Source organism: Arvicola amphibius, chromosome 1 (assembly GCF_903992535.2).
Source record: "Arvicola amphibius chromosome 1, mArvAmp1.2, whole genome shotgun sequence".
Lineage (NCBI taxonomy): Eukaryota > Metazoa > Chordata > Mammalia > Rodentia > Cricetidae > Arvicola > Arvicola amphibius.
This window is the reverse complement of record NC_052047.1, coordinates 22842973-22866214: the sequence shown is the minus strand read 5'-3', so window position 1 is coordinate 22866214 and position 23242 is coordinate 22842973. Positions and strand designations below refer to the sequence as shown.

Below are 23242 nucleotides of genomic sequence, written 5' to 3'. Positions count from 1 at the left end.
AATTCTTGTGCATGGATTTTAACCCAATACCATTTCCCTCCTCATTCCCGAGTTAGCCACTGAATACTTAAAGGTGTCACAATTCTTTCACTTATATTTACAGATTTTTATTTTGTGTACACCTAGAAGCAGGACCTTGTCTGTGGCGTCAATCAGTCAGTAATATATTTAGTTATGTGAAATGTTCATTAAATTCATTAAGTATATGTTAAGTTATCCCACAGGGGTTAGGAGTTGTAGACAGAATTTCAGACTGGCAGCAAAGAAAAGAATTAGACATGTTAATATCACCTGGAGAAATTAACTGAGCATCTTAATGTAAGAATAAATGGGACTTGAACCTTAAATGTAATGTTCTTCAGTTAACTCGGCCATTATTGTACATCTTGTGCTTTTGAATTGTATACAAGAGAGTAGTGGCGAAATGGGAAGTTTAATTTCTATGTAAAGGTGTGTCTTTCCTAAAGCATGTTGGTGGAATTTTTTTTCTGTTTAGGCAAATCTAGACTTTCATAATAACTGTCTTGGCAGAAGTCTAACACTGCGCACAGTGTTGCAGTACTGCTTCTGTTATTGCTAATTATTACCTTGTACATACAGGCATCTAATGATCTCAGTGAAAAGTTATGAACTGAAAATATTCGCAGCCCTAAGTACCCAGGCTTGCAGTGTAACATGACTAAACAGGAATTTAATCCTTCCACGTGTTTGGCCCTAGGTTAAAGAATCTCTTGTTAGGATTCTTTAATGGTCTAGCTTCCCCAGTTTAAGGAACCAAACATTGGCACTCCCCAAGTAGGTGTTTCTCGTTACTTTGGAAAAGTGATTCAGGTGGTTCAAGTTCTCATTTATTCATATATTGTTTTGTGTAAGCAGATATATGTACATTTTCTGTGTTAACGTGGTGAATTTCATGCAGGTCTGCATGTGTATGCATATGTATCACACACAGAAATCTATCTATTATTGTAGAAAGGAAAACATGTTGGGGTGTTAGGAAAGTATTAGGATTGCAGTAAAAAAAAAATTGCAGTTCAGACATCCTAAATAGTATTTGTAATATAATAACATAATATTGCTATTAGAAGAATAGTACAACATAAGAATAAAGGAATATGAGAGGAGAGGTTGTTTGTTTCATCTTCTAATCTGTCCCAAAAGGGATAAGGAAAGACTAGAAGGGTTTGGGCAGTTTTGTAGGTCTGGCAATGGTCATACACCTGTGATTCATAGTTTACTCTCCATTTGTAGAATTTGAGTCTACTTTTATAGTCATAAATTTTGCAACTGTAGATTCCTACTTTCCTGTAATGATGGCACAGATTGGCATGTGTTAGGTACTTTTCCTGTTGCTGTGAAAAAGTGCTCTGAAGCAACGGGGAAGACAAAACACATTTGAAAGTAACTATTCTACCTGAATCCATAGTAGAGAAAAAAGCAGATGAAGGCATGCTTCTGCTCAGCACGTTTGTGCACTTAATAAGTCCAGGGTCTCAACCAGGGAATGGAACTGCCCAAGGTGGGCAGGTCCTTTCTTCTTTAATTAAAACAATCAAAGTGTGGTCACATATTAATAAGTAACATTGTAGGGACTGGGCAGGTTGTCTTTAGTAGAATATATGCCTGTGTGTAACAACAATTAAGAAAAAGAGGCCAAGAATTTGAGAGTGAAGGAAAGGGAGTTATGGGAGGAGTTGAAAACAGGAAATGGAAGGGGAAATGTTGTAATTATATAATTTAACTTTAAAAGTTAAGGTTAAAGTAATAAAAATATTTAAAGCATATCTCACTTGCATGAGATTTGCCCAGAGGTAAATCTCACAGATGATTCTAGATACTGTCAAGTTTGTATTTAATAAGAGCTTACATAAAACTATGCTGTGTGTATCTCATCTTCTCTCTCAAATATGCTATAGTAGCCTGCACTAGCCTACCCTACCCTACACAACACTAATAGTAGACCTAATGTTTGCTGTGTATTATATAGCATTTGAATTCTAAGTAACTTTCATAAGTTTTTTAATCTTCAAAACTTAATTATGAGACTATTGAAATTAATTGTCATTGAGGTACAAACTGAGCTACATGAGAGTTGATGGCACTTATTCATACTCAAAGAGTGATTAGAAAATCAAAAAGAGGCCTCTTTCACTCAGCTGCTCAAGCTATTAACCGGTAATCCATGCTGCTCTGTTAGATGGGTTGGTACTCACCCCATTATTTAAAAGGCTTTGTTAAGAACTACATATACTTTCAAGAATGAAGGAAGAGTATAGTGAGAGAAAATATTAATGGTTAAGCTTTTTAGAAAAAGTGTGTAGTAGCAAAAACTGCATGTATTTTATATTTATTTAAACTCTTTTCTTCCAACTTCATACTGCCTCAAAAGGCGCGCGCGCGCGCGTGTGTGTGTGTGTGTGTGTGTGTGTGTGTGTGTGTGTGTGTGTATGAGAGAAAGATAGAGAGGGGAGAGGGGGTTTGTGTTTTAGTGACCTGAACAGAACATAACCTTTGAACTCTAGCTCAATAGGCTATTGTAAGAGATGTAAAATTTTCAAAATTATTAATCAGGTATGTGAATAATATGCCCATTACCTCTGAGTTCAGAGAGGCCAGGACAGTAGGTTCTGAAGAAATTAGCATGATTTATGAGTAGTTCCAAGTCATATTCATTTCAATTTATCAGCATGACCTTGCTGTGACTCTTTTTAAAAGCTCTGGAGTTCACCTTGAGTCTCTGTCCTGCCTTGGGATGAGAAGTTGCACAGTTCTGAGGCTCTCTTTTCACTTTTCAGTATGTTTGCTAGAGCAGGTCAGTCCCCAGTTTCCACTTTTCCGTCACTCACAGTCTGAATTGATCAGAATGTTTAAGGTCAGTGAACCAGAATAATTTATCCTTGGTTCCTTTCCTATGGTCCTTCCGAGTTTAAAGACTAGATTCCCTATGTGAAAATAGGAGTATGCAAACCTCTTTTATAATACGAATGCTTTGTCTTCTGGGTGATGTTACGTGAAGCATTTAGCTAATATTCAAAGTTCTCATCTTAAAACTTGGCCCAATAAAAACTGGTATGTTTGCTGTACATAAATTTTAAGGGTCAAATAACATAAAATTTATTTAAACAGATTCAGTCTCCTTGAGCATGGCATTCTCGTTGAATTTTGATGATCTTATTTTAGGTTTGATTTAAGCCTCTTCCAAAGCACCTTTCTCTCAGCAGCATATATTACATTCTTAGAATATACATGGCTCTGTGTCCCTCCTTATTTGATAATTTCCTCAATCCTTGTTAATGATACATTAGTCATTCCTCAATGATTGGCTCCTTCCTTGTATAAACACATAAAATATGACAGTTGGTATAAAAGCATTCTCCAACTTCCAAGGTGATGGTAAATATGAAAATATGGAAACCTCGCTTTATCGTTCCAAGAGTGGGAGTTGTGAAATGAAAATGGATATTTTTTCCATGTGGAGGACATGCATTGACTTCTTAGTGCCCATGTCTGTTTGCACATACCTGGACTGTCATAGTACAAGGTGACCACTCTCCCTTTAAGAGATGTGGATTGGGTTTACTCTCTGTACAGCTGTGCCGGGGCCCATTAAGGGAGTTATATCTAGCAAAGAATGACACACACACACACACAGAGAGAGAGAGAGAGAGAGAGAGAGAGAGAGAGAGAGAGAGAGAGAGAGAGAGAGAGAGAGAGAGAGAGAGAGAGAGAGAGAGGGAGGGAGAGGGACAGGGAGAGAGAGAGAAGAGGGAGAGAGAGAGAGAAAGAAAGAAAGAAAGAAAATGCTGGATATGTGTTTGAAGGGTGTAATTTATTCATAGTCCTTTGGCTTCAGAGATAATATTCAATGTAATTGCACCCAGTTTTGAAGTGCCACCCAAAAGTTATTGCTCTGTTATTTTGATTCTAATTTTCATTTTTTTGGTAAAATTTTAAACTAGTATTTTTAAATTGTTGAACCCTCCCAGAAGGACATTCGTAGTGTGTGTGACAGGTATCTGTGGGGTACTGTTGTGTGTGTGTTTATGTATGGTGGTCAGTGAAAGGCACTGGGTTTCTTTTTCTTCCTTCAGAAACTTTCATCTTAACTTTTTAGCTCCTTAGACCGTGGAGCTCATTACTGATTTCTCTACATGACCGGCCTGCCAGTGAGTTCCATGGTGCCTTCTTTGTCTGTCTCTCTCCTTCCCCTTCCCTGACGCTGTGTCCTCAGTACCTTGGAAGTTGTGCCTCAAGGACTCTTGTCACTGATCAACTCTGTCGCTGAAGATGCTCCTTTTGTGGGATAACTTTGCCAGGAGAGGCTCAGAGAGACGCTGCAGTATCCTACTGGTGCAGGGATTATCCACATCAAACCAGCTTTGTTCCTTTTATCTGTGGTCCTTTTTAATTCATTGCCTTTCTTCAAAAATCAGAAGCAAATAGCAGATTTGTGATTATATACTTAGATTACAAACTGTCAAACATTCTTATTCAGACCATTTTTTTTGTTGTTGTTGTTGTTTTTCTTTTTTTTTTTTTTTTGGTTTTTCGAGACAGGGTTTCTCTGTGGCTTTAGAGCCTGTCCTGGAACTAGCTCTTGTAGACCAGGCTGGTCTCGAACTCACAGAGATCCGCCTGCCTCTGCCTCCCGAGTGTTGGGATTAAAGGCGTGCGCCACCACCGCCCGGCTCTATTCAGACCATTCTTAATGATGGTCAGAAATACCCACTTCAAAAAACAGTGATCTTAGGAAAGAATGTATTTATACATTAAAAATAATGGTGTACATAGAATTTTATTTGTTCTTTTCTTCAAAACACTTAAGGCTATATCAAACACACTGGGTACTGGTATTAGTGAAACGGAACGCCATTTCAGCTAATGTGGTAAAAATGACTCCACACATTAAGAAGAAAAACTCAATATTATTTTTCCTCAGAGGAAAAAGATCAGTTATGTAACTAACGACCATATACACAACCCTTTTGCTCATCCGTTGTACTAATCAGAGTGTTTCATTTTGCAAGCTTTTTATAATATTGTAGTGAAACAAAGCAGTTCATTGCATGGCATGTTTGACGAAACCATTGCCTTCAATAGTTCTTCAAGTTCCTGGTTCTTCACTTTTTCTTTGCTTGATTTTATTTTACACTAAAAACAAACCAAAGAAATTTTTCCTTACGGTTTCTTATTTATAAAAATACTTACAGATTTACTTCATCATTTTCCATACATGGGGGAGATTTTAAGTGTCAAAAGATAACCGTGACTGGAAAGTTCCATCCTGAAGTCTGGAAGGACCAGTCACAGCATCGGGCGTTCAATCCCTAAATACTCTCTGGATGTATCAAGGCTTAGTAGTTACTGTTTGGCAATTTAACAACAAAACACAATGCTTTAAATATTTTTCAATGAAATGGTGGTCAAATTATATGTGCAGAAATCACCTATCTAGTCAATCATACTGATTTTGAATCCTACCACATGTATCCATTACACTCTCTGTGGCATGGGGGAATTTTAGGTTGATTTCCCATCTTATAAGAAGTAATAACCTATTACTTACATTTATAAAATAAATTAGTATCCCCATCTTGATGCTGTAGCATCATCCTACTAAATTTATTGCTTATTACCATTAATATTTTTATTTATGTATGATGCAAATTTAATAGGAATAAGAAAACTTTTCTTAATAGCTTCATTTCAAAATAATTATCAAGTAATATATTAGAATTTTTGAGTTATTTTGAATGACAGTATTTCATTATTCTTTTAATTTCCCATTGGCTTCCCCTGAGTATTAACATGTCTTCTAAGAAACACATAAAGAACTAGAAAAAAAAACTAGTAAGCTCACAAAAATCTTTAAAATATTTTAAACATGTTACATTTTTATTTTATGTTTAAATAATTCTGCTATTAAATACATGCATCTTAGATTTCTACTTTCTTTAGTTCACATCATATTAAAAGCATGTTTGAGAAAATGTTGTAATTTACTTGCTAAGGGTAGTTTTATTGAGGCGTAAAGAGCCATAGGTTTTTATTACAATTTGAAAGTAAGGAGTGGAAAATATTAGATTATTGATGAAAATTTACTACCATAGCAGTATTACTACTCTCATTAAGATTATCCAAAATAATACACGTTTCGATTTGATTGTTTTGATTTGATTTAAAAGAAAAATCAGAAGGTGGAAAGCCAACTAAATGATATTTCTGCATATGGGACGAGCACTTCTAAGAAGAAATTACTCTAAACAGAATCGGAAGCAGTTACTTCTGTGTGGGATGGGAGCTTTATGAGCTAAGGAAGGGTCTGTGTTTCCAAAGGCAAAGTATAGCTCATAGACCTGCAGTTTTTAAGCTTGGGCAATCTTCTTTCTGTTTTAGTTTTCATATGCAGTTATGAGTATTTCTGTGGATAAAAGCTACTGCATTAGTCGGTTTATCATCTTTGGTACAAGTACCTTGAACGAAGAATGGTTATTTGGCTTACAGTTTCATTCATACAGTTCACGGTTTGTGGCTTCCATTCCTTGGACCCTTATTTGAGGCTAAGTATCACTGCACCGAGAGAATGATGGAGGGCAATTGGTAACCTCAAGACAACCAGGAAGCAGAAACATAAGAGGGCCACATGGACAAAGTTGGTCTTTTAACACCCAGGGAGCGACTGCCTCCAGCGAGGTCCTACTTCCTAAAGTTTTCACAACTTCAAATAAAGCACCACCAGCTGGGACTACTCCTTCTGCATACAAGCCCGTGGGAGAGATTTCGTATTAAAAGTTTGCAGGGTTTTTTTTTTTTTTCTCCATCCACCTGCTTTCAAGCCCATTGGTCGTTCTCATTGGACGTCTGTCTCCTTTTTCCACTGTTCACGTTATTAAATCCACAGTTCAATTTTGAGCACCCACTTCGCTGGAAATTCAGTAATATGTGGTGGAGTTGGTCTCAGAAGCAATGTTTCTTCATCCCCTTATTAAGTTTTATTCTTTCATTTTTCTGGAAACTTACTTATTGTTCAGTAGTTTTAGGGGCCCCAAATTTCAGAGATTTTTAAGAACCGTCTGTTGCTGTGGATGCTTCTTTTCTATTTCCATGATTAATTAATTGCTGGTCTCGCCTAATTTAGTATTCAAGCGTTATATAAATATTAGTGATAAATATCATCACTAATTTTTATCTGTACTGTACAGTCGATATTCAACTCTAGTGTCATTTATGTAGCTACTTCTCTGAACAGCCCTGGCTGTCTTTCAAGAGACAGTGTGTCATATGTGAGATGATTGATGTGCAGCATAATCACCTGCCTGTACCTAGTTATCCATAGATGTAAGGTACTGGCAGGAACCGCATGTTATTAGATGAGGAGAAGATTTTGGTGTGCAAGTAGGATGATTGTAAAGTACTTATTTTTGAGTGAAACCTTCATGAGTAAATGAAGATAGAGAAACGAAGCATAGTTAAGAGTCCAACCTGGTGGTTACATGGTGTTGGTTGCCAGTCTAGAACCAGCAACTTGTTAATTTTCATATTGGTCACTAAATCTTAAATCCTACGCAGTAACACACCCCTGCCACTTCCTGCTGTGAAGACAATTTAGACGACCTCATGAAAAAGACTTAGAGCAGTGTCTAGCAAACAATTTTGATACTATGGTAGGGAGAGCTCTAAATGACAGGGAGAAAATCAGAAACATTGAAGATGATAGATTGTTGTTTAAAATTATTTAGAAGGTTAGAATTATTAGAAATGAGGGTTCTTTTATAAATACCAGTTGTGAATGGAATTGAAGAAATGGAAAGGGGAAATCTAGGAAGCAAGCCATGAGTTGTAATACGAAATCCTGAGGATAGGGATGATTTTATGACCCCAACATGCATTTAAAATCATGCATGTATTTATGAGGAAAAACACATCGTCCCCACTTCAGCTGTCTCTTTATGTCTGTTGTTATTATTTGCTTTTCAAGCTCTACCAGTCAAAGGCGTGGCTTCATATGCTTGGGCTCAGCCCACAGCATATTGATACCAGTGTGCCACGAATGGCCCCGAAGTGTGTTTTCCTTTTGCTTAACTTCTGTGTCACCCAGACAGCTGTAGAGGAACTGGAGCTACTTCTTCGAGAATGGTATTGGGTGGCCGACTTCACTAAGCTGTCTGTACGTGTGTGTGGCATCTGTCTCAACTCTGTTTTCGGACGTGGCGTGTTCATGCAGGCCTAGCTATATGCTTAGGAGAGTCTTGCCTTCCTCCCGCTGACTGAATCGTGGTCTTTCCAGGAGTAATTTTTGTTTTTGTCTTTAAGTTTTAGGTGGTTGGTTTGTTTAAAAAAAAAAAAAAACTAGTATTTAGTTAATTAACACTTTGTTCTTTGCTTACTCTGATATATGCTCCTCAGTTGGTGGTATTCGTTTCTCTCATCTGAACTCCTGCAACTGTTCCCACATGTAGGTTGTGAGACCAAGTAATGGAAACCTGCAACTTATTTCTCTTCCTTCCGAATATTCTAAATATAAATTGATTTGTGACTCCACCTTTAAATTCCCCATGCTGCAGATTTATTGTGTTTTAAATGGGGATAATGTTATTCGTTTTAATCAGTTATAATTAAAATCATATGCATAAAAATAAAGTATATTGCTTAAGGCCTTCATGAATAAAAATGCTTTGTTCTTCTTATGTGTAGGAAGAGACTGCTTTTTTTCCAGGCTATTCAGACCTGAATAATCACAGAGAGAGACTATATTAATTGCAACCTGTTTGGCCAATATCTTAGGCTTATTTCTAGCTAGTTCTTATATCTTACATTAATCCATTTCTATTAACCTGTGGCTTACTGAACAAGGTGTTAGCATCTGTCTCCTTTAGCAGCTACATGGCATCTCTCTGGCTCTGCCTACTCTCTGTATATATATCTCTGTTCAGATTTTGCACCTGGCTTTACTCTGTTAAGCCATTGACTGAAACAGCTTCTTTATTAACCAAGGGTAATAAAACATATTCATATCATAGAGGGGAATCCCTCATTGGTCATGAGCCTAATATAGTTCTGGGTATTTTACATGGCCTTCTTGATGTTGTCTTCTCAGTAACATTTAAAAATAGCTACTGGTTTTAATTTTATAGATGAACAAATTGATGCATAATAATTTAATGCAATATCATGCTATTAGGCATGAGAGTTGGTTTGCAAACCAGTAGCTTGACTTCAGAATCTTCTGTTGTTTACTGGTTTGATGGAGATGTGGTACATGCTTCATGTGGAATCTGTGACAAAAGAGACAAGTCTGTACAGGATTAATGCACATCTGTAATCCAGCCACTGGGAAGACTGAGACAGAAGAAGATAAACAAGTTCAAGGCAAACATGGCCTACATAGGAAAACTCTCTCTTCCACCACCTCTATTAAAATGATGATGACTGGTGATGATAATTATGATAATGATGATAATTAGAAACTGTGTTCAGTCACTCAATATATAACATATCTTGACATTTTGGGGATTTTTTAAGCAGTAGAAAGCATATGAAACTTAAAATACTAGCATATACATTACGCCATGATGTCTATATTTTGCTCCTGGATTTGGATGTTGCTACTCAAGGTTTTCTTTTTTATGGTAACTTTCAATTCCTTTATAAAGCAACGTCTCATATATTTTGAAGGATTTTTTTACATATAAATTTGTTATACATGGTATTCAGTGTCTTAGAAAGCAGAGCTCTTAATTTACTTCCCTTTCATACAACATGATAATGTTAAAAACATAATAGGTTTAAAGGAAAGGATCTCGAATGTTTGACTGACTAAGTAAAAGAAGGCATGGACGTGAGTGGAGAAACCTAGGAGGCCACTCTCAGTGGCTCACCATATACTCAAACAGGCTAGAGTTGGAGAGAAGGACTGGGAATGCAGAAGACCACAAACAGCATCATTTTATAATTGCAGTGAAGGTTATTGCCATGTAGCTTATGATAATGCTGAAATGTTCTTTCATAAAGGTCAGCTTCCAAACTTGGATGACTATATCATACACGATGTTATCATAGATACAATAAAGAATCATTTTGTATTCATGCTCTTATGGAAGTTTGTCATATTTTCTCTTTGGTTGAATGTAGGGAAGGGCGATTAAGCATAATGCCTTTCTCAGAAATTAATTTGGTAAAAATAATATAAAAAATAAAAGGTAAGATGGATCATCCCTGTGCAACGGGTATAATTTTATGACATTGCCTAGACTTTCTCTGATTCAAAATAAGATGTCTTAACAATAACATTTATAACAAGTGAACTCATCTGGGTAGTGGTGGCACATGCCTTTAATCCTAGCTCTCAGGAAGCAGAGGAAGGAAGATCTCTGAGTTTGAGACCAGCCTGGTCTACAGAGTAAGTTCCAGAACAGCCAGGGAAACACAGAGAAACTTTGTCTTGAAAAACTATTAAAAAAAATAAGAAAAGGAGGAGGGGAAGGAAGGAAGGAAGAAAGAAAAGAATAAATGAATTGTTGTTGAGTTGACTTGAATTAGTAATCACAATGGTAAGAAAAACAATTGAAACCCATCTACCAAACTGGAGGATTCATTGTGCTGTTATGTAAAATCTCCTCTCTTTAGCTCTTCTGAGGTTTCTGAATGAAACAATCCAATGGGCCATAGAAAAGGCATTGAGTACACCTTGAGCAAATAGGTTATGTGACAGCCAGGAACAACTGGGATAAATCATCTCCGTGAGATGACATCAGCCCTGCACTGGAGGCATTTGGCCTCCTGGACACTGTAAGTGCTGCTGTTGACTGACAGCATGCTTCAGCTTTAAGACCAGCCGGGGCTGGTGAGGTCGCCCCACAGGGGCTGTTAAAGATTGCTCCTGCTTCAAAGCTAAGGCAACTCCTAGACCTTCTGAAGCTCTGATCAATTATCCCAAAGCTTAAATAGAATATATATAGCCTAATAGAATTTCACACAAATCTACAAACCTTAGCCCTAAGCTATATGCTCATCTTCCCCCATCCTCAATCCCACATCCCTCTTTTTGGGGGAAGGGTTGTGGAGACAGAATTTCTCTTTGTAGACAAGGTTGGCCTCAAACATAGAGATTTGCCTGCCACTTCCTGCCAAGGGCTTGGATTGAAGCTCCTTGTGTCTCCACACCTGGCTCTCATGTTTCTCTTAAATAACAAAAGTAAGATCTTTCTGTTTAACAAACATTCCATAAACCTGCAACAGTTTCAACATATGATTATAAATGAACGAGTATGATGGTGAGGGGAAGATGATATTCATGCAGTTGCCAGAGCTGGGTCTAAATTCTTTTTGGAGACACATTCACACTCTCAGCAAATTGATTCTTTATTCAATAGTAAGACCAAACTAGAGTTTTCATTTTACCTGGAATTCAGTTTTCCTAAGGTATTAACATGTCTGATAATATGGTAGCAATATTATCTGTCAAAATATAATACAGCGAGATAAATATTTTGGGAATATATGTAGTCACCACAGATTATAACAACATTCTAAACTTTTATCAGACTATGAATCTGTGGAACATTTAAGTGGCAATCTTCTGGCCAGCCTTACCCTTAGCTACATAAGCATCAATTGTTATAGACATAATATAAAGTCCCAAGTAGAGCACCCTGCCATGTGGATGCCTGTACTGAGGTTTAATAGTATCCTGTATCATTTTTCTCAGAAGGAAATAGCAGGATGTTGCCTTGTAATTTTTTTACTACTGTATAATAAAATGCAGATATAATAAATACCATCTAAGCAAATAAAACAAGGTTTGGACAGAATCCCTTTTGCCCTTATCACTTAGTATATAGCTCAGGCTTTGAAATATTTCTGTCCTGAGTAGAGTTAATTATATCAACTTGCTGACCGTACTGAAGCAGAAAACTATATCTAATTTTTTTTTCACATTTTTATTTTTATTTATTTATTTTTTTTCTTTTTTTTTTTTTTTTACTTTCTTCCGCTCCTCCTCCCCCTTCCCGCCCCTCCTTCTCCCCCTTCCCTCCCCTTCCCTCCACCCATACCTCCCCTCCCTCCCTCTCAAGGCCAAGGAGCCATCAGGGTTCCCCACTCTATGCTAAGTCCAAGGTCCTCCCAACTTTGCCAAGTAGCATTAGACGATGCTTGAGTACGTTTGTCTTGGTTCTCCACTGGGCTTGTTAACACAGTGCAGATTATGATCCCAGTTGTCCTTTGACTGGATAAGTTGACCTGTAACATTACTGCTTGGTGGTGCTGGGTTATTCTTGCCATTATATTAATGATATTGCTGAAGTTTAAATAGTTACACACCACAACCTGTGCATTGGAAAGAATTTACAGCACTTATTGTGACTGCCATGGGTACAGGAAAAATGTTTTACTCAGCCTGGTAGGCCAGTTAGCCATCCTGTCTTCAGGGTTTCTGGTGGTGATTCTTCATTTATTAGATTGGATGTTGAAAAAAAAAAACTGGCTGGAAACAGGGTTTTTTTTAGTTATATCTTCATAAGTGTGTGTACGTGTGTGTGTGTGTGTGTGTGTGTGTGTGTGTGTGTTTGTGTTGCCTGCCTTTATGTCTGTTCACCGTGTGCATGTCTGGTATATTCAGTTAGGCTATAAAAGGAAGTGGAGTTTCAGATAGTTGTGAGTTGCCAAGTGTGTGCTGGGAATTAAATATGGGTCTTCTGGAAAAATAGCCAGTGCTCTTAATCCATGAAGGACCTTTATAGACCATGTGAACATTGTGTGTGTGTGTGTGTGTGTGTGTGTGTATGCTAACTATGCAAATAGATTTTCTTGGTATACATTTTACATTTCCATACATTCTCATAGAATACAGATTAGGAGGAAAACTGAAGTCCTATTAAATTTTCACAGAGTTAAATCATATTCCCATATAATTCTTACATGCAAGGCTGAGTTATTAGATCGGGAGTTAAGTCTGAGCTACATAGTAAGGTTCTCTCTGAAGAAACTCCAAAATAAAACAAGACAGAAAGAAAAAAAAGAAATGGAAAACCAAATGCTATAGTATTTAAAAGCTATTACTAATCATTTTGCTAAATATTGGAAAAAGAATCTTTTATGATCAAACTGCTGGGAGCCCAGGATTTCAGGCTTACTCTCTTCTAGAAACACCTACTTTCCTTTAGGGCTTGGCTTGACTCCAGGAACTGTAGCATGCTACTCTTATAGGTGGAATAATAACACAACAATCCCATAAAAAGGGAGCTGCATGCCTTGCGCCAATTTCCTCATAGAGCACTACCATTTAATTTTAAATACTATCATTAATATATGAAATAACAATTTCCATTTACAGATACAGGTATCATTATAGTTTGGATATTTAAATTTATATGACTTTGAGACTTTAATTCCTAGGGGGAAAAATAAAAATATTTTAGTATTAGTACATCCTTTGTGTCTGTGAGATTTATTCCTTTTTTGTTTGGTTTTGGTGTTAGTTATGTAGGTAGGTTTCATGCTGTAGCTCAGGCTTGCTCATGGCTCACTGTTAGGCCGTGATGTTCAAAACTCACAGGAGTTCTGTCTTATGTGTTGACAATACAAGCATATATGTAAGGAACTTGGAATATATATATTTATAATATATATTATATATATAATATGTAACTATTTTGCACATAATATATATGCAAAATAGTTACATTTAGTAAGGTATAAACTAAATTTACTAATAGTAAATTTTGTAAATTTAATTCAGATAATTTATTTCTTTGGTTTGCTGTTCTTTGACTTTTATTACTCTGAAATGCACATTGCAGTGTAACAGGGATTTTTTTTTTTTTTTACTTTGTAAGAGCTGTGTAGATATCTTATAGGTAGGTAACATTAATCACTCTTGAAAAAAATTCTGTGTGTGTAGACTTTCCCACCACAGAGCTATTTATTTAGAAAATTCTAGTTGAAATTATTTGAGAATAAGGATATGAGATCTCCCTTCTATATATGTGGTAACTCAAACACATAAATATAGTTTTGTATGCTATGCTTTTTATATGCATAAAATGTGGGAGTAAATAGAACTATGTTAAAAAAATGTAGTAGTATGTTTCTTTCTACAGCTCTGTTTACCTGAGGCTAACTGTGACATAAAGATATTAAATAGAAAATTCTCTAAAGAGGTATCGGTAGGTAGAAGATGTTATACTATTGTAAATAGTGCAATGACAGATTACCTTATCCTGCTTTGTCTCAAATGAGATGTCAGTAATTCATACTTTGTGTGCTATTGGCTGGGTAGTCGCTAAATAGCTATGGTAGTTTCAAACTGACTGCAGTAGTATTGCAGTGTGTCCAGGAGAGCTGACTTTATTTACTGATGACCCCAAAGTGCAATATTAAGGTATAGACACTGTAATGACAATGAAGTCATAAAGTGATTCCTTAATTGAAAAGATAAAACTAAGGTATTTTTATTGCTAGAACAAAAGCAAAGCATATTTATATGTTTGTTGTCAGAGGATATTTTGTAGTTGTTTTATTTCATGATTTCTTAATATTGTTAATCCATTCATGCACAGGAATTTTAGGTTAAATTCTATCATATCTATGCATAGGAAAGAACAGGATACAGAAGAATTGGTGTTAGCCATGGTTTTAGGCACCCACTGGACTCTTGGAAAGTATATTCTACTCCTAATGTGAGATACTTGCAATGTCCACAAAAGGAAAAGATGATATAGATATAGATAGATATAGATGTATATGTAGATGTAGATATAGATATAGATATATACATACATATATATATATATATCTCCTTTAAACTTTAACAAGGTGGTAGGTTTTATTATATGTAATACTAATACAATATTCTTTATTGTTTTTATAATTATTGTGTGTATTTTTGTGTGCTGCTGTACATGTCAGAGAACAAATTGGGGCAGTTGACTTTCTCCTTCCCAAGAGTAGGTCCCTGGGACTGAACTCAGGTCATCATTGTTGGCAGCAAATGCCTTTATTCTCTGAACCGTCTCACCATCTCCAATATAATTTCTCAATTTATGGTGATTTGGAATCAGAAACAAGGAAAGCTTCGGTTATCAATGGTTTTATTGTGTGTATTGATAACTAAGTAAAGACAGTTTTGCAGCAATATCTATGAAGAGTGAAGGCAAATATTCCTCTTAAGGCAGTGTCCAAGTTTCAGAGGTTGACACATTTGAAAAGAAAAACATTTTTGAAGTTAAGAGATATTTGTTCTGTTTCCCTCTGAGCTCCAGATGTTTCTTAGTCTGTCTGTATATGGGTTTTTCTTCTCATCTCTGCTTGACAGAGATTTCTGTATAGGAAATAAAACATAATCATGTCTCTGGTGGAAACCTCTCCAGAGTTCAGCTCATCGAACTTTAGTGCAGTGTGACCTCTTTATAAAACACATTCCTTGATTCCTGACTGGAAGCCACACTGGTCCTGATTTCCAGATGTTGCAGTCTGAGATAGAGAACTCATTACTGTGGCGCACAAAGCACACTATTTTAAACACATCAGTAGAGAAGATTTTCTGCTTGAAATCTTAGACAGAGTGAGAAATATAGCCTCCTGCAATGAATTGCAGTCGGTATGGGACTGGGATTGAAAAAAAGAAATGCCGAGGAAGGCAGAGGAGCCCGGTTGTGGTAATCTGATATCTGATGCGTACGCTAATCACTTTAGAACTCCAGCCAGGCTCTTTTTTTTTCTGTGTTCAGAAACGTTTCTTTATTTTGTACTTTCTGCTTTTTGATCCCACCCCTCTGCACACAGTTGGCACCCTCCCAAAATACTTTGGCAGAGGTCGCTTCCCAGAAGCCTTTTAAACTTTAGTTAGAATACATTTATTGATTTTATTGAATGGCCAGAAGAATGCAGATTTTTGGGAAAAGTGCATATAAGAATCAGTGTCTGGCCTGGTAACCCAAGCTATTTTAAATGTCTGCAAGCACTTCATTAAATAGCGGTTCTCATCATTTGCAAAATAACAAAGGTTTCTTCTGCTGTGTTTCCTTGGGTAGATGTTACCTGACTTACATAACCTCCTAGAACAAGGGGGTGAAAACCATTTCTCTAGAACTGACATTTAAAGACTCTCCCCACACAAAAATTTAGTGAATCTTTAAAAATAAAATGATAAATCTCTAGGAAATCGTTGGTAGCATTACAGGATAACCTTGGCCTTTTTTCCTTTATAACTATGTAGTAGATACAGATCGTCTATGTTGTCTGACTTTACCATAAAATGAAAATATAAAATATACTTTTCAGAATGATTAACAAATGATCTTTTCCTATTACTGGTCTTCTATTCTACTTGGATGTAGTTTTTTTTTAATTTCTAGCTTATAATTTAGACACTAAGCAGAAATGAACTTTCTATATTCATAATTCTGAGATACTCATACTTCTTTAATAACTTGGAGTTCCAGAGTCTGGCTTTAAAAAAAGGAAATTAAATGATTATTGGTAATATATATAATACATATTTAAAGCCAGTTATTTTACCTTGCATTTCAATATAATGTGGACTGGATAAAGGAACATGTAATGTATTCAGAGGGACCTAATAAATGGGCAACATTTCAAAAGTTTATCTGTTATAAAAAAGCAAGTGATTGGTTTATTATCTACTCTATAATTTTGAAATATACATTCAACATTCGCAGTAATCAGTACCAGTAAGTTGTGGGTATATTTTGAAAATTAATTCTATGTACTTTATGGATTGTGGTTTCCTATTCGGAATTGTGTTGTTAAATTTTCTTTCTTGGATTAAGCATCTTGAAAAATATTAAATATTATAAATCATTCTATTTTACTGAAGTTTAAACAAAGCATTGGTGATATGCATAACCACTTTTGTACTACAACTTTTTTAATGCCAAATCATTATGATTTAATTGCTTATGAAATAAACTTCAAAATCTTTTTATTGAATTTTTAAGGATATATTATTGTATCGTCATTATTTCATGATAAAATAGCAGGTTGATTACAGTATTTTCTTTAAGAAAATGATCATTTAGAAGTATAAAGGGTAGGCACATTCTATTATAATTAAGTGTGATAATTCCCATTATTAGAGAAGTAGGAAACCATGATCAGTAGGCAAATATGTCATGTGTAATTACAGTTATAGCAGAGACATTTTGAAGAGTAAGAGCACAGGATAAATTATATGATTGTTTTTATATTGATAGTTTGAGAACTATTTCTAAAGCAGAGCATCGAAACAGACATTGCTGAGGAAAGCATCTTTCTGGATCCTCACCAAGTCTTCCTAAGGTTGTGCACACATGATTCTGATCTTTGTACTGCCATCGTGTTACGCAGGGTAAAGGGGAGTTTTTGCCCATCCGGGTATGCATTTTGCTGGTAGGGAACTTTTGCTGTGAACAGAGGTTTTTTAACTTGGGGCTTGCTCCAGCTTTCACTAGTTGCACCTGCTGTATATTCTACCGTCTTCTTCCATCGATGGAAGCTTCTCTTTTTCTTTTTTGTGATAAGATGCTAGAATTCATAAGGTATGGATATTTTCAGGGATTTCCACCTATTTAGGCATATGTCTGAGTAATATGTCATTTATTATACCAACAATAAGCTAAAACACTTGTGAGCCCCATGTTTTCCACGCTTAAAGAATGAGGTCCCCATGGCTGACTTTGTGTAGTTTTACTTTCTTGATAGAGACCTGCTTTGTTTATTTTGTATTTTATTCTTTCTTCAAGGCTGAAAACCTATATTAAAAGAGACTCCTGGAGAAAATACCACATAAGTACAGTGGTCTATACCACAGTCTCATGGAATGAGAATGTTGGTCTCCTATAGACAGTCCCCAATTTGACTTACAGTGGTTCAATTTACGGTTTTTGTGTTGTGTTGGGCAAAATTGGTAATCAGTTAGTAAAAACTAAATTTTTGGAATTTGCGAATTTTAATTGTGACCAAGACATACTTTACCATACTTTTTTTTTTTTTTTGACATTTTGGGAAGCCTTTGTAGCTTTCTGAATCCCTCTCAGCCACATGACCATAACAGTAAGAAACTCTACAGTGGCTTTGTTGCTAAATTGTATTTCTCAGTAGATTATGTCTAATATGCGCTTTTAATTGCTTAACGTGTTTTCAACTTATAATGCACTTTTGGGATAATCTCCATAGTAAGTTATAATAAGTAAATTATATATATTTGTAGACTACACATAGATTTCATTTCACTCCAGATCTTTCCATGTCTATTTATAGAGAAGTGTCATATAAGAGAAGCCTAAAAGAAATAAAAGACCCAGTCCTTGGTTTTGATTGTCTGTGAGGAGTTAAAGCTCTGTGTGTTTATACTGTCCTATCTGAACATCTTAGCAGGATGGCTGTGTATGCAGCAGTTACAGAATTGTTCCTTTGTCTTTGTCATACATGTCCAAGGGCATAGTATGATTTGGTATGGTAGTCTATGGAATGGCTTAGTATGATAGAGGATGGAGGGATGTGGTTACCCTATCTTACCTATATTACCCAATCTTACCCTGTCACCCGATCTTGCCTATCTTACCCTATCTAATGGATGTAGACAGACAAGATGACTATCACTACCAAAGTTCAGAGTTGTACAAGTACATATAATGACTAATATATTTATGCCATGTAAATACGTTATATCTTTTAAAGGTCTATTAGCTGTTCCAAAAATTTTATTTTATCAGTAGAAGAAAAATTTATGAGTAAATATGTTATATTGTCATTTCTAATAATGAGCGTAATGAATAAAGTGAGAAATTTTTGTAGCATTAAGCAATTAATGGGATTTTTAAAACTGACTCATGTTATTTTTTTTAAAAATTAGTAATTATTTTAACATTGGTCTTCAATAAACTTTATGTGTTCTTTTAGTTGCTGTTCCTTTGTAATAATGGTACATTTAGCTCCTTCTTCTGTTTGATTAATGTAGAAGCTCTGCTAATGGATTTTATGTAATTTTTTGTTTCTAATGTAAAATTTTTACAGTATAAGTTTGCCTTTACCACTGCTTTTTCTGCCTCCCAAAAATTTTGATATGCTGTGTTTGAATTTGTTCAATTTAAAGTATTTTCTAGTTGTTGTTTATAATTGGTATATATTTAGGGATTTCTAGTTTTCATTGCTAATTTCAGTTGCATCACACACTTTTATGATATCAGTCTTTTTACCTTTATTGATATTTAGTTTATGTTATAATGTTAAGTCCAGTAAGACCTCAAACAGAGTTTGGACAATTTATGGGCAATCTAATACAAGATCCTGTTGTTGTTCACATAATTTCAATATTTTATCTTGCATTAACTATTCCTAACCTGATAGATGAATTTTTAATTTCTCTTAACCTAAATCACCTCTTTTGGAAACTTTAAATTTCTTGTCATTGATATTGGGGAAAAATATTTGCCGGCCTACTCAGGCCTTCTTCACATGCCACTTTTAGGCAGTTGCATGCCATGGATTGTGGTTCACTGAACCCTGGAAGGCATTGCATTCTGACTGCTCTGTCCAGTAGAATTTTTAACTAGGAATGGGCTAAGTTATTGGTCAGTTTGTTATTGTTGTTGTTGTTGTTTATTTTGTAAATGATGTTTGTAATGAGGCAAACAGAGTCCATTCTTAATTTAGAAAATTATGAAACATAATTACTATGGTATGCAGTATGATACACTTGTAGCCTACTGAGAAGAAACCCTCATTGGAGAAAGGTTGTAGGTAATTGCCACACTATCGGCAAGGCAGATTTGAGGGCTAACTTTTAGAAAAATCACCTTATGAAAAATGTTCTCACTTGTACAGTTTTAGTTTAGTGGTCAGTGAACAGTTTAAGTATGAGAGTGGGGCTGGGAGTGTAGCTCAGTGGCACAGTCTGTGTTGACCTCCAGAGGCCCCAGGTTCAATCCCAACCAACATTGCCAGCTGCTGCAAAACACTAAGTGTCTGCAAAGTGATCGGTGGTGCCCATTCTTGTCACTTCTTTACTGCCGTGTGAACCATTCTGGTGCACTTCAATAGGTCATTTTCTACAATTTTGGAATGAGTATATGAGGAATACAAAAATAGAATGTTTTTTCCATTGTGGTCCAACACTAATTTGTCTTGGGCTATTTAGAGATAGATCATTTAGCTATCAACTTGTGAAGCTTCTCCAGCAGCAAGCAGTGTCTCAAACTGCTTGAGACTGTCTTCTGAGAAAATAATTTATGGAAGCTTACCTTTTGTTCAATTTAAATATTTCAGCAAAAATGATTAGGGATAATGCAGTCCTGTTTGAAAAACTTGAACATGTAGAACCAGAATTTAGAGTTCATGGAATAAAGTGCCGAATTTTTCACCTGGCATCTCCTTTGGCTGTAGAGACAAAAATATCTAAACAAACTTCTGGTGGTTGTTTAAAAAGTTAAATGACAATATGAAGTAATTAAAACAGTGTTTGCTACACAGTGAGGATTTTATTATGTATAAAATATGTGTATGGCTTCAGACAAAAACAAAGGTAGCATGTAGCCTATAAATAAATAAAATGTTCCTGTGTGCATATAGACATGTCTGTTCCCCATGTCTCTGCCTCAATCTGCTTCATAGCTGGAATGTGTATACATTCCTTTTATTATTATTATTATTATTATTATTATTATTATTATTATTATTATTTGTTTTTTCGAGACAAGGTTTCCCTGTGTAACAGTCCTAGCTGTCCTAGATCTATCTCTTGTAAACCAGGCTGGCCTCGAACTCACAGGGATTCACCTGCCTCTGCCTCCCGAGTGCTGGGATTAAAGTGTGTGCCACCACCACCTGGCCACATTCTGAGTATTCTTTTAATTTTTTTCAGTTCCTTTTGAATGTATACTACCTTGAGGCATGACCAAAACAGTAAATATATTGAACATCTACAAATAATCTTCCTTTTAATTTTTCTCTCCAAGAACTGGAAAATTTGAACCATATTTATCACTTATTTACTGATTTTTATAAATTTGCAATTCATTATTTTACCTCAACATCTATTTTGTTACCTTTTATATGTGATTAATTATAATGTTTGATCAAGAACATAGGTTAATTTTTTACTTAACGAATGTAAATATAGTTTTTAGACCCAAAGTCTCCCCGTCTAGTTCTCCAGCCCTCTGATGAATTACAGAGATTTTAGGGGCTTGCTTTTATGCTAATTTTGAACCGTGTGTAACTGAAAGGTAATGAAAATCTAATCAGGTGCTAAAAGCATTAATTACATTACAACATCACCAATCACTTCCTTGGGAATCATATACTCAAACTGTTTACAATATCGGTTGTTGAGTGTCCATTTTACATTAAGTGTATTAAATAAAAGATGAATTTATCCATGTTATCTTATAACATAGTTAGTTATCCGATGATAAGGATCCTTTCTCTGCTCTTTTGTCTGTTCATTACTCTTTCCTTGATTCCTCCTTTCCATTCCTTAGGTTTCTTGTCTATTTGTCCTTTTCATTGTGATTCTAGATGGTTTTAGCAAGCTAGTCTTTGTCCTCTGGAGAATAAATGAAGTGACTGACTCTCAAGAGTAGATCATCGTGGTGCTGAATAGCTCCACTGCAAGCTGAAGACTATCTCTGCTTATAGAGGAAAAAGAAGTACGAAACAAAACAAAACAACAACAAACAAACAAACAAACAAAAAAATCAAGGGAACCAGGGTTGTTAGAAGTGGCTAGATAAGCAAATTCAATAACCGTTGGCTTTCCTTTATCATCTCAGTGTATGTGAGAACCATGTAGACAGTTTCCAATAAACAACATCTTGTTTTTGACCTAGGAAAATGCTAACATTTGATTTGCCCAGTCAGAATTGGTTAGGCAATTTGTTTCTATGGGAGGAACCAATACAACGTAGGGAAATTAGAGCCCCAATTAACATGTAACCTTCACTCTAAGTGGTGTTTGGAACAGATATTTGCATGGTGGTAAGGCTGCATAGGAACACCTGTTTGTTTATGTTTGAGGGCAGATGAAATTTGAAAAACTGGCCATCTCTAAATTAGAAATTTATTTCCGAGGTGATGCAAAATATCTAAAGGGACATGATACTTGTGGGCAGGCTTCTGCCGTGACCCATGAATATCCAGTTATATAAAACTTTTTCAAGGTGATAAATATCATTTTTCAAAAGCAAGCGGGAAGTAATCTATCAGGTCATTAGTTATTGAAAGAATGCTAGATTTGTTGAAGGAAGGTTATTCAGGGTAGTTCGAGCAATTGATTATAAAAGAGTTGCTTGTTTGAGTAGTCAAGCATGTGATTCAAATGTGTAGTTGGCTTGCCCTTGAATAAAATTTTACTAAGTACACAAATGCTGCTGAACACTTATGAAATACAGCAAATCCTGCTACTTTCATAATTCAAAATGACTAATATGTCAAACATTTGCATTAGAGGATAGTTTCTACTAATATTCGATTTAATTTTAATCACTTGCTATTTTTATTAAGGAGAACTCTGTTTAATTCCATGGTATTGATTTCCTGCTCCATATCTAATTCTTTATTCATTTGGGGGCAAAATGGTAGAAGAGATAATGGATTTTGTTATTATTTTGCGGTGTGTATAGTAACTTAACCCTTTAGGAGAAACAAAAATACTCCTATTGCTACTAAATAAGTGTAATTAACTTTAGAATAATTGCTAGATATGTTAATTGTGTAAATTCTTAAATATACTCACTAGAAAGTTTTAAAATTAATGTCACAGAGCTACAAGGATACATTAAATTTCCAAATAAAATATTTTTAAGAACAACATCATTTTAATATTTTTGGTACTAAGTTTGACATACATATTTTTATTTTTGTGATTAAAAATGGAATTTTGATGATTTTAAGAAAATGAATACAATATCCTGGAAATTGCTTTAATAAACTCATTTATGGGGGGACAGAAAACTATGGATGAAATGGGTTTATCTGTATGTGTTTGTGTGTGTGTGGGTGTGTGTATTCAGATGGTAGAAGTTATTGATCAGGTCTCAAGTCTTAGAAATAAATGCTTGTTGTAAGAAGCTATAGATTCTTGGCAATTTAAAAAGTTATTTGAAGTCTTGTGTGGTCTTTCAAGCAGGAAAATATTTATATACTTAAACATGTCACTCCCATGACCATTGAACAATCTTATTTAAAACTATATCCTGTATCTTTCCAGTTTTCTTTCTTATTCTCATTCTGCTGGGACACTCTT

The 23242-nt window shown here is 35.4% G+C and overlaps 1 long non-coding RNA gene across 1 annotated transcript in view; it reads left to right on the top strand.

Moving 5' to 3' along the window:
* Positions 1 to 23242, top strand: part of LOC119815208 — a 271911-nt gene that overhangs the window by 151921 nt on the left and 96748 nt on the right. The gene's annotated exons all lie outside the window — the stretch shown is intronic.